Here is a 12,245-nt window from a genome sequence, read left to right as displayed (position 1 = left end):
AAATATTTTTAGCATGTCAAATTAAACCACGTGAACCGCAGATTAATGTTACCGACATTTGCAAACTTAAACTTGACAGTTTTTCGTTGACTAATTTTAGGCACAGTTAAAAAGTTAATTTGACCAGTCTGTTTGTAAATTCCGAGAAATTATTCTGGCTAATATTAAGACAGAAAAAAATGTTATGCTATGAAGATGATGCAAATGAATGTGAAACAAAAAAATTGGTTAGAGTTAAAAATAGAGGGCAAATTTTGGGGTGCAACAGCTGCCCCTGTTCAATTTTCTGAAACCTGAGGAGTTAGATTGGCCTGTGTGCCATTCATGACTTGGAAGGTTGAAGGGGATTGAACACAAAAGCCCAAAAATTTGCACTCGCCGGTGCGTAAGGTAACACTGATGACTGGTTGTATATGCTTAAGTGGGCTTGAAGATGCCACTTGGAAGAATTGGAGATGGGCTTATAGATGCCATCCATAATATCAGGAGGTGATAATATCTTGATGTTGATACTGGATATCAGTACTAGGTCTTCGTATAGGCCGTCTCTGAATCGTATCTAAGAACATACTTTTAATTTAAGTGTCAGAACCAAATCTTCGTGGCGATTTCTTTCTGAATTAAGTATCAGCACTAGACCTTCGTATAGATCGTCTCTGAACTGTTTTAAATTGTTGAATAAACCAGTAGAAGAAAATCTTCGTGATGATTATCTCTTCTGGAAATATCCTGGATTAGGGAATAGATCTTCGTATAGACCGTTTGCCTAATATCCAAGACCAAAAGAGTGTCGGGATGAAATCTCCTGAAAATATCCTGGACTAGGGAATAGATCTTCGTATAGACCGTTTGCCTACTATCCAAGAACAAAAGAGTATCAGGATTAACTCTCCTGAAAACATCCTGGACTAGAGAATAGATCTTCGTATAGACCGTTTGCCTACTATCCAAGGACACCTTGAGTAATGATTAAGTATCAGCACTAGATCTTCGTATAGATCGTTTCTGACCTGTTGTGAATTGTTGATAGTATTTTATCTGTATATAACCATCCTGCAAGGAAAAGATTAGTTTATGCAATATGTATGCATGCATGGCATGGTGCATCTAAGTAAATGTATTATGCACTTATGGATATGCCATGGTATGATGTAAATGATGTATGTATGAATCATGCGGCCTGAAGCGTCCGGATATCTTTGTATAACAACTGCTGGCTAGGGAAAATAAATCCTGATTCGTTGCTGAAGAATATGAGGAACTCGTTCCCGTCTTGTTTGATAGTATAGTATTTGTCACTTCCCGTATTCGTTCGTCGTACTTCTATTGAAGGAATAAGTTCCTGAGTATCCCGACTGAGGATAAAAGAGATGGACATAAATTCAAGGGGAGACGTAATTCGAAGCATCTATAAAGATAGATTTGCTCTACTGGGGATTTGTAGTGGGGATGAACCGGAGAAGCTTCGTTGAACTACTACCCTCGTTCGTCCTTAGTAAAAACTATTACTGCATTTTATGCATTTCTGGTAAACATCAATCGTATTCAAAAGCATACATACATTCAAACACAACCAATGGACGTTTTCGCTTATGTAAATAGAGTAAAAGTAAATCTGGATTCAAAGATGAAATTTTATTTATATCACAAAGTGACCTATACATAGGCAAGTTTGTACAATGAGACAGAAATCCTAGTAAGAGGAATTCGTCGTAAATTTTTTATAAAACAAAGAAAACAGCTATGTGAAAAATGATCCTATTGAGTTTCAATTCTACTATTGCCATTATCTTCAAATATCTCATCTTCTGCTGTTGAGACAGAAACGATTGGATTGATCTTTATCTGTTTGAACTTGATTTAGGTAGCACCATCAGTTGAAGTTATATGAGTGATCCAAACGAGACATAGTCATACGCTTTAATCCCTAACTTTTGCTTGGATTGCCCTTTCAGGTTTTCAATCCACCGGGATACCCTTTTTTGCCCAAGCCGCCTTTTCAGGTTTTCGACTTGCCGGGTGTACATTTTTTTTTATATATATCCCTAATTTTTGCCCGAACCCTTTTGGTTTGCCGGGATGCCCTTATTTTTTCCTAGGTCAGTCAACCTAGCGGGTCTCTTTTTATGCGTAGTATTTTTTTAACTATGTCTGCGTTTACAGGCTGTGGAAAGTCTTTACCATCCATAGTAGTAAGCATCATGGCACCTCCTGAGAATACTCTTTTGACCACAAATGGTCCTTCATATGTAGGAGTCCACTTGCCCCTAGGATCACCCTGTGGTAGTATGATACGCTTGATTACCAAGTCACCAGCCTGATATACCTTTGGCTTAACCTTCTTATTGAAAGCTTTGATCATCCGTTTCTGGTACATCTGACCATGACAAACAGCTGCCAACCTCTTCTCATCAATCAAATTTATCTGGTCGAGTCGAGTTTGAATCCACTCATCTTCATCCAAGCCTGCATCCTTCATGATTCTTAAGGAAGGGATCTGAACTTCAATGGGCAGAACAGCTTCCATACCATAGACTAAGGAGAATGGGGTTGCCCCTGTTGAAGTACGTATTGTAGTACGATAACCATGAAGAGCAAATGGTAACATCTCGTGCCAATCCTTGTAAGTATCAGTCATCTTCTGTAGAATCTTCTTAATGTTCTTATTAGCAGCTTCTACTGCCCCATTCATCTTCGGACGATACGGAGAAGAGTTGTGGTGTTTTATTTTGAACTGTGTGCAGAGTTCAACAATCATCTTGTTGTTCTTCCGGAGAGAGCAGGTTTCTCAGATGTATATTTGATAAGATCCATCTTAGAAATCAATAAAGTGGTATGATTCAACATATACTGTCTTAGTCGGCGAACAACCTAAGCCAAAGAATAACAAGCTTTCTCGAGCTGGGAGTATCTTGTTTCACAGTCGGTACCTTTTGCTAAGGTAGTATATTGCATGCTCTTTTCGACCAGACTCGTCATGTTGCCCTAACACACACCCTATTGAATTTTCTAACACGGTCAAATACATGATTAGAGGTCTTCCTTCAACTGGTGGCATCAGATTTATAGGTTCTTGGGGATACTTCTTGATTTTGTCAACAGCTTCTTGACATTCATCATTCCATACCATCTCTTGATTTTTCCAGCGAAAACCTCTACATAGTCACGTAACATCCGACTCAATCTTTCTTTGACACTGTTTTCCAAGCCTGCTCCTATTTTGACTTCTTTCTTGTCTACTTCAGTACCCAAATTCACATCTTCGATTGGCTCTTCATGTGGCTGTATATTTTTCTCTTCTTGTTGTACTAACCTAGCAAGCTCTACAGGTACTTCAGAATCTTCATCCTTTCCATCTTCAGCTTGATAGATCGGATTCTCGAAATTATAATTGGCAATAGTAGAACTGTTATCAACAGGATCCAGAGTGGATGAGGATCTGCATTTTAGTGATGTGGGTGTGTGTAAGAACACATAGCTGATGAAAATAAAATAAAAGAAAAACAAAGAGCCCAATATTTACGAAAACGAAACGTCCATTGATTTTTATTGAATGAAGTATGCAAATGAATTGACATCCCGAAACAAGCATACCATTGTGCCCCGGGTAAGGCACAAGGCTTAAAAGTTTAATTGTTCAACACAGTAATAGTATTTACTCCTGACTAAAGGAGATAGGAATAACGTCTTCAGCCTTCCAATTGTTGAGCCCATCACCCACAGTAGGAAAAATCCAGTTATCCAGATTGTAGTCTTCATTATAGTCACCCACAACATTGATTTGATCTTTCATGTTCCCTGGATTGGTGATACGAACAACACGAGCACGACGAACAGCCTTCTGGGACTCTGCAATGAAACCCAAACCAAACTTGTCAGACTTGTAAGGAATGTCAGGAAGCTGACCCCAAATAGTACAACCACCTTCTTCAACCACAGCTCTAGCATCTTTGAGGGAAGCCATTGTAGGAGGTACTCTAGTAACCACAGGAACTCTTTTAACCACAGGAGGAGCTTCAATAGCGGGAACGACCCAAGGAACTACTTCAAATGTCTGGCAAGGAGTCTCAACATATTCACTTTCCACTTCAACATACTTAAATGTATTCACATGACTGACCATATATTCTTCCTCTCCATAAACAGTTACGATCTTTCCCTTCACTGGATATCTCAACTTCTGATGTAGAGTGGAGGTCACAGCACCTGCCCCGTGGATCTAGGGGCGCCCAAGCAAACAAGAGTACGCAGGACGAATATCCATTACATAGAAGGTAGAATCGAAGACTTGAGAGCCTACTTTGATCGGGAGGTCTATTTCTCCATGCACCACTCTTCTTAAACCATCAAAGGCTCTCACCACTATATTACTTGATCTTAACACAGCATCTTCAAGACTGAGCTTGTTCAGAACCTCTTTGGGAAGTACATTCAATGAAGAGCCATTGTCTATCAACACATGAGACAAGGTAGTGCCCCTACATTCAATGGAGATATGTAAAGCTCTGTTATGGTTTCTTTTGGCAGGAGTCAAGTCAGCATCAGAAAAACCTAACCCATTATCATAAGTCAGATGTGCAACACAATTTTCAAATTGATCCACAGAAATTTCATTTGGTACATGAGCAGTCCTTAAGAATTTGATCAAGGCTTTAGCATGAGCCTCAGAACACAGCAACAAAGACAACATGGAAATTTTGGAGGGAGTATGCCCCAACTGGTCCACAATATCATAATCACTCTTACGAATGATCTTCAGCACTTCTTCCATCTGTTTAGAGAGATTTTCAGCAGTCAGTGCTTCAGCTTGCACAGGTTCAACCACAGGACCTTTGCCTCGAGCATCAGTTCTTGGCTCAGAAGTGGAGGTAGTAGTTGGAAGAACTGTATTTTTTGAGGTAGCTGGAGGAGAGAAAATTCTTCCACTTCTGGTGATCTTACTAGATCCAGCAATATTATCAACATCAAGGTTATCATCAGTAACAGGTGTATCAGTCAAAGGTTCCTGCTTAACACCATGGATATAAACATCAGAACCGTAATTCCAGGGTATAGCTTTATCAGAAGTATAAGGAATAGGGCCAGGAGTGGTAATAATCATGGGAGGCACTCTAACTTCAGCAACAGTCTTCACCAGGCCTTCAGCAGTAATTTTGATAGGACCCTTGGAAGTGATCTTGACAGGGCCTTTGGAGGTAATCTTCACTTTATCAACTATATCCACATCTTCAAACTTCTTACCTCAATTTAGGTGTTCACACATACTTTCCACAGAAGGAGTTCTCTCAAACAATATAGTGTAATTGTCCATGAGGCGTTGAATACCATCTTTCAACTTCCAGCAACTATCAGGTTTGTAGGCACAATAAAAACAGTCTTCGTTGCAACCTGGAAAGAATCCAGCCTGCACCAGCTTCTTCTTGATAATAGATAAGGGAGTAGTCACATCTGCTACTGAGGAAACATATGAAACTTCATCAACAACATTAACAGTCTTCTCATGATTGGGCATGGGAGAAGTAATCACATTTGGAGTCCCAGGAGGGTCAAATTCAATCTCCCCAACTTCAATCATATCTTGAATCTTATTTTTTAGCACCCAGCAATTGTTGGTGTCATGTCCCGGACAATTAGAATGATAGGCACATCGTGCATTAGGATTGTACCGAGGAGAGGAAGTATTAGGATTCTGAGGAGGGTCCTTCAAAGTAATGAGTTCCCCTTTCAACATGTGTTGCAAGGCTTCGGCCAGTGACATGTTGATCTTGGTGAATTGTCTTCTAGGTTTCTGTTGATTACTCTGTGGTAGCTCTGGTGTTGCAGGAGTAGGATTAGAAATGTGAACTGCTCCTACGGATTGGTGACTTCTGTTACGGCCAGGTTGACCATACACAGCATTAGACTCCTTCTTTCCACTAGGGGGCTTCTTTGCAGTGCTTGATGAAGAGGCACCCACCTGTATCTTACCACTTCTTATGCCACTTTCCACACGCTCTCCAGTCATTATCAACTCAGTGAAACCAGATGATGAGCTTCCAATGAGGTGACTATAGAAAGGACTATTCAGCGTACTCATAAACATATCCACTAGCTCCTTGTCAGTCAGAGGAGGTTGAACTCTGCCAGCCAGGTCTCTCCATTTCTGGGCATACTCCTTGAAATTCTCCTTAGCACCCATTGACATGCTTTGTAGCTGCATGCGAGTAGGTGCTAAATCAACATTGTATTGGTATTGCCTGTAGAAGGCCTCAGCAAGATCATTCCAATCACGGATATTGACACTCTCCAATTGATAGTACCATTCCAATTGAGCTCCAGACAAGCTCTCTTGGAAGAAATGAATCCATAACTTCTTATCAGCAGTATGTGGTTGAATCCTCCGGACATAGGATCTTAAATGCAGCTTGGGACATGAGACACCATCATACACCACAAAAGCAGGAACCTTGAAACCAATAGGTATGACCACTCCAGATATTAAACTCAGATCTTCAAAATCCAGCCCAGAAGATTTTTGTAACTCCATAGCATTCATTCTATCCACCAGCATCTTGTACTTATCTTCATTAGGATCATGATAATAATTTGCTTCAGAATCAGAATCTCCCACAGTATCATGGGGACTACCTCCCTCTTTCTCAGAATTTTCAGACTCATAATCATCAACCTGTTCCTTTGTCTTGATAGGGCCTCTGAATCTTCTTCCCAGATTGATAAGGCCTCTTGATCTTCTAGTCTTCTTCTTCTTCTTAGCCAGCAATGTCTTCAACTCATCTTGCCCCTTGGACAAGTTCAGAATCAACTCTTGGAATTGTGCATTCTGAGCCTGGAGATCTTTGACAGTCTGTTCAAGAGCCATTTCTGCTGAGGTAAACAGCGAGAAGATAAGATACCTGTTCATAAGAAACCTGTGATGCAATAATATGATATGTAGATGCTTATGCAATGTTTTCAAGGACCGTAGGATTTAAATTTGTTTAAACCACCAAAAAGTAAACTTTTATTAGTAATAAACTTGTTTGCCCCTTGGGCTTACAATAAAAATGAAATGAATACAAAAAATGGGGTTTTAAGTCTCCCATGGACGTTTCCTCTTTGTGTTGAGGTATGAGTTGAGATTCTGCTCCTCGTGAAGTTGTTTTGTTAGCTCCAGGATTCTTTCCTGACTTGCCTTGTAATGAGTCTCAAAAGTATCTCTTTGCTCCTTCAACTGGATCCAGGACCTCTGTAACTCTTCCATGTCAGTGGGCATGTCTGGATGAAGAATGATGTAAGAAGTATCTCCTTCAGCAACAGGCTCCATGGTAACTGGCAGGATAGTAGGATATGGCATCATAAGAGTCTGAGCACGAGATCGTACCCATATGAGATATGGTTCCATAGGAATAGTGTACTTGGGTTCCAGAGTCTTGCTGTCAACCTTGTTCACTTTACCCCATGCTCGTATGAACCTTTGACGGTAACCTTGAAGATCGTTGTCGTAGTCGAACATAATACCCTGAATAATCATGTCATGAGGACCATCAGTCCGAGCGTAACCAAACTGATGTAGAGCTAAAGAAGGGTTGTAGGTAATGCCCCCTCTTATGCCAAGGAGTGGCACATTAGGGAACTCCCCACAACGGTCAATGATGGTAACATTCTCCATAGATCTAGAGCACCAACGAATATCTGAATGAGAAAGTGACATAATCCTCTTGGACCACCTGAACCCTTGTTCATTCTTCATCACTGATCGAGGGAGGTGAGAAATAAACCACCTAGATAATAGAGGTATGCAACACATCAGAGTTCCTCGTGCCTTCGTAGTACGGGTATGAAGAGAGTGTAAGGTGTCTCCAAGTAATGTAGGCACTGGATTGCGAGTTAGAAATATGTTGATGGCGTGTACGTCTATGAACTGGTCTGGATTGGGGAATAGTACTAAACCATAAATCAATAGGGCTAAGATCTCCTCAAAAGCATCATAACTCATAGCCTTCAGGAATACTTGAGCTTTCTCCATCAATACCTTAGCAAGAATACCCTTAACTCCACTCCTTGTTTCTAGGACAATGTCTGATTTCTTTAAAGGTAAGGTTGCAGCAATGACTTCAGGTTTAGGCTCTTTTTCCAAGCCTGTGAAGGGTTTCTGATCAAGAATAGGTATACCCAGAAGCTTGGAGAACTCTTCCATTGTAGGAACCAGCTGATAGTCGGGAAATGTGAAGCAATGATGTTTAGGGTCAAAGAACTAAAACAGGACACTCATCATGTCTTCATTGAACCTTGAAGTGACTAGATCCAGTAGGTGACCATGCCTCTTGATGAACTGGGAGTTTTCAGAAACTTGAGAGACCAATTCCTTAAGCTTAGGAGGTATTCCTACAAAGTTGATCCGGATAGTATACCTACGAGCAGAAGCCATGACCTGCAACAAAGAACAAAGATAAATCCTTTGGTCCTTGAAATGGTTAGTGAAAATGCTATGCTTATGATGCATGATGATGCTATGATGTTATGCTCAATCACAAACATGTGGCACACACAAACAAGTCACACAATAGCCCTAGGTTTGAAGCCTTGCATGAGGTTTAAAGGTAAGTACCCTCCCCTGAAGTTTAGTTGATTCATCCTGTCCTACAAAAGTAACCAGGTTCTAAGGGATCTCAAAATCATTGATCCTTCACAAGGGTGGTTGTTCAGTAGGCAACTTACTTGCCAACCAAAACCCTCCAAGTTTAGGATCTCAATGAGTGTAGTATCGAGTATCAACTAACTTCAGTCTTCACCAAAGCCGGTTATCTCACTACTTTCTAAAGGCCAAGATGGGATGACTAGGGTTCTAAAAGTCAGTTAGTGTATTGACAACATATGGCAGCCTCATATTATCCTCAACTTGCTTAAGGAACATAAGCACCAACCAAGAAGTCACACTAACTATGGCCACCAGATCAACCATATCGATATACGCCGTACAGTTTCCTTGGTCTATTGCCATTTACCTAAGGTACACTAGATCCGAGTTAAGGTCTTTCATGCATAAGAGCACCCAACAGATAAGTATAAAGCAAACAAGGCAAACAATTTTAAAGTGATCTAATTCCTAAGGGTACCCCTCTTTTATTAAGTCCCCAGCAGAGTCGCCAGTTCTGTAACACGGTGGGAGAACTGACTTTAGTTAAATGTTGCGGATAGCAAGAGTCGCCACCGACTTTTATTTTATCCAAAAAGAAAGGACATAAAAGAACAGGAAAGACCTTAAAAAGATTTTGAGTTCGGGGGGTAGGTTATACAAAGGGAAGGTATTAGCACCCTTTATATCCATGGTTATCCATGGGCTCTTGGTTACTTAGCTCACTTTGTTTGTTTGCAAGAGTGTAGTGTGTGATTAGAAAAATTTCTTTAAGTACTTTGTAATGACCCTCGTATGGGTGTATACAAAGCCTAGTTTAGAAATTGTGAGGTGTAAAAGTAATTTCGAAAAGTGTGAGCAAGTAACTATGAGATACCTACCCTAGATTAAGTCTTTCGTGTTCTCGTATATTCTTTCAATGGTAAGACTGGCCCTATTATTAAGGAATAGGTAGTCATTACCTTGGATGTGTTTAAGGGACGGGCGTAGGGTCATCGTAGGGTCAATGAAGGCAACATAAGAGGTGTCTTTAGCAACTCGTAGGGACTATCATCATATTTACCGAAGGGACAAGATCATTATATCGTAGGCAACCTCGTAGGAACTTGATCTTTTAAGTTTATAGGGACTTGATGATTTTTCTGTTTAAGGGACTTTGCTTAAGACACCCCTATTTTCGAGGGACTTGACCATTTAAAGAAGGCAACCAAGAGGAATACCCTAGGAAGTACAGATGGCGATCAAAGATCGACTTACGTGTGTGAGTGTTATTTTTCAGATATTTGTCTTGAATTTAATTTTCTAAGTTCAATTATTTACAGTTAGTTTTTTGCACTCCCTAAATTACTAACCACGCAATAAATATTTACAAAAATAAAAGCAAGAGAAATAAATTCCTAAACTATTACATGGCTATGGGACAGATACATAATAATCAGGCGAGAAAGAATAAATTTACAACTATACATTTGTTCCTAATATTATAAATAAAACAAAATTAAAATAAGGAAAATAATGAAGCAAAAATAGAGTAGATAAAAGCAAATAATAATAAAATAATAAATAAACAATGGTAATAAAGCAATAATAAAATAACAATAATAATAAAGTGATAATAAAAAGGTTAGAATTTTAAAAGAAATTATTTTAGGTTAAACAAGTTAGATTTTTTTAGAAGTTATTAGAAAAATATGAGTTTAAAATAAATTAGTAATAATAAAAGAATTTAAAATTCATTAATGTACAAATTATAAAATAAAAGAGTTATATGAAAAATATTAAGTTAGTTATTTACAAAATAAATAAAGATTATAGAAAATATCAAATTATTAGATTAATAGGTTTATTATTATTATTCAATTAGAAAAATGGTCAATTAGATTTTATTTACAAAATATATAAGGATTTATTATTATAAGTAAGTAATAAAAAAAAGTTATTAAAATAGTTAGTATTTATTATTTATTTACAAAAAATATAAAGGTTATAGAAAAATATTAAATAATTAATTTTTTAGGTTTTCACGCCCTCCATTACTAAACCACGCACTTAATATAGGATCAATGGCAGGAATTTAAATGGCAGAAAAATAAGTGGCAGAAAAATAAAATGGCAGAAAATCAATGGCAGAAAATAAAACCCTAATTATTACAACGCTTTGGTGCAGTTACATAATCAAGATGGCGAAAAGTAAAACTGAAAATATTACAAGTTAAAACTTAAAATATTACAAGGGCGAAGCAGTTACAGTGTATGAATAACATAAATACGAGCGAAAATAGGAAATAATAATAAGGTTTGTTAAGGTTTAAGAAAAGGTTTATGGTTTAGAGGAAACAACACGGTTAAAGTTTTAGGTTTGAAATTTAGAGTTTGTGGCGAAATTGTCAGGGTTTAGGAAAAATCAGGGTAGTTAGTTATGAAAAAAAATGTGCAGATCTAAATATATGTATATATAAAAAAAATGAATTAAAAAAACAACGGCGTTGCTAGCGCAAAATTGCGATCATCGCAACTGGATCGGATAACACAAATGTCACGCCTCATACACGTATATGTGAAAACGGCGTATTGACACGATCCGATCCGAAAACATAATCAAATATATCAACAAAATAGATAAAGTATATATCATATATAAACTATTACCAAACTGTGTGTACGATAGTATAGATCAGCCACTCTCAGTTTCTTTTTTTTGTTCTGTCTTTCGGCCTCTTTCTATCAGTCATGCTAGTAAATATATATAGGAACAAATTAGGTTAATGATAATGGGCCTAAGTTTATTTTGAAACCCAATATTAAATTAAAAACTGAATAAAGTTAAATAATTAAAATAGTTAAAATTAAAATAAAAACTAATTAACCTATTTATTTATTCTAGACCCAATATAAAAATAAATAGACTCAAAAAAAATAAAAGTCGGGCACCAAAATGCTCGAAAAAATAAAATGAACACGTCAAAATAATCAGCGCGAAATAAATGACTCAGAAAAATACAGCGTTTGGTCGGATTTTGAAATAAAAATTATGACCGTTTAAACTGTTCAGACTGATCAACATATGACCAAAAATAGTCGTAAAAATATTTTTAGCATGTCAAATTAAACCACGTGAACCGCAGATTAATGTTACCGACATTTGCAAACTTAAACTTGACATTTTTTCGTTGACTAATTTTAGGCACAGTTAAAAAGTTAATTTGACCAGTCTGTTTGTAAATTCCGAGAAATTATTCCGGCTAATATTAAGACAGAAAAAAATGTTATGCTATGAAGATGATGCAAAAGAATGTGAAACAAAAAAATTGGTTAGAGTTAAAAATAGAGGGCAAATTTTGGGGTGCAACAATGATCTCTGGTGCGAAACGCCTAGGCGTCTGCTTTACTGGCTTTCTTCCAGTTTTTATTGGCAGTTTTAGTTCGACCAAATCCCTACTTAAACCAGACATTTCGTTATAATCCCAAGCAAAACAATCTCTAAATTCTTTAAGTAAAGATATTACCTCAGATTTTAACTCATTGTCGATGTTAGCGCTGATGTATGTTGGCCTTTTGTCGCCATTTTCGCTAAGGTCGACTTCTTCTAAGGGGTCTTTTGGTCGCATTTTCTCTGGCGCCTTTGGGTCTT

The sequence above is a fragment of the Lathyrus oleraceus genome, chromosome 7, assembly GCF_024323335.1.
Source record: "Lathyrus oleraceus cultivar Zhongwan6 chromosome 7, CAAS_Psat_ZW6_1.0, whole genome shotgun sequence".
In the NCBI taxonomy this organism is placed as follows: Eukaryota; Viridiplantae; Streptophyta; class Magnoliopsida; order Fabales; family Fabaceae; genus Lathyrus; species Lathyrus oleraceus.
Note: the sequence above shows the minus strand (reverse complement) of the source record.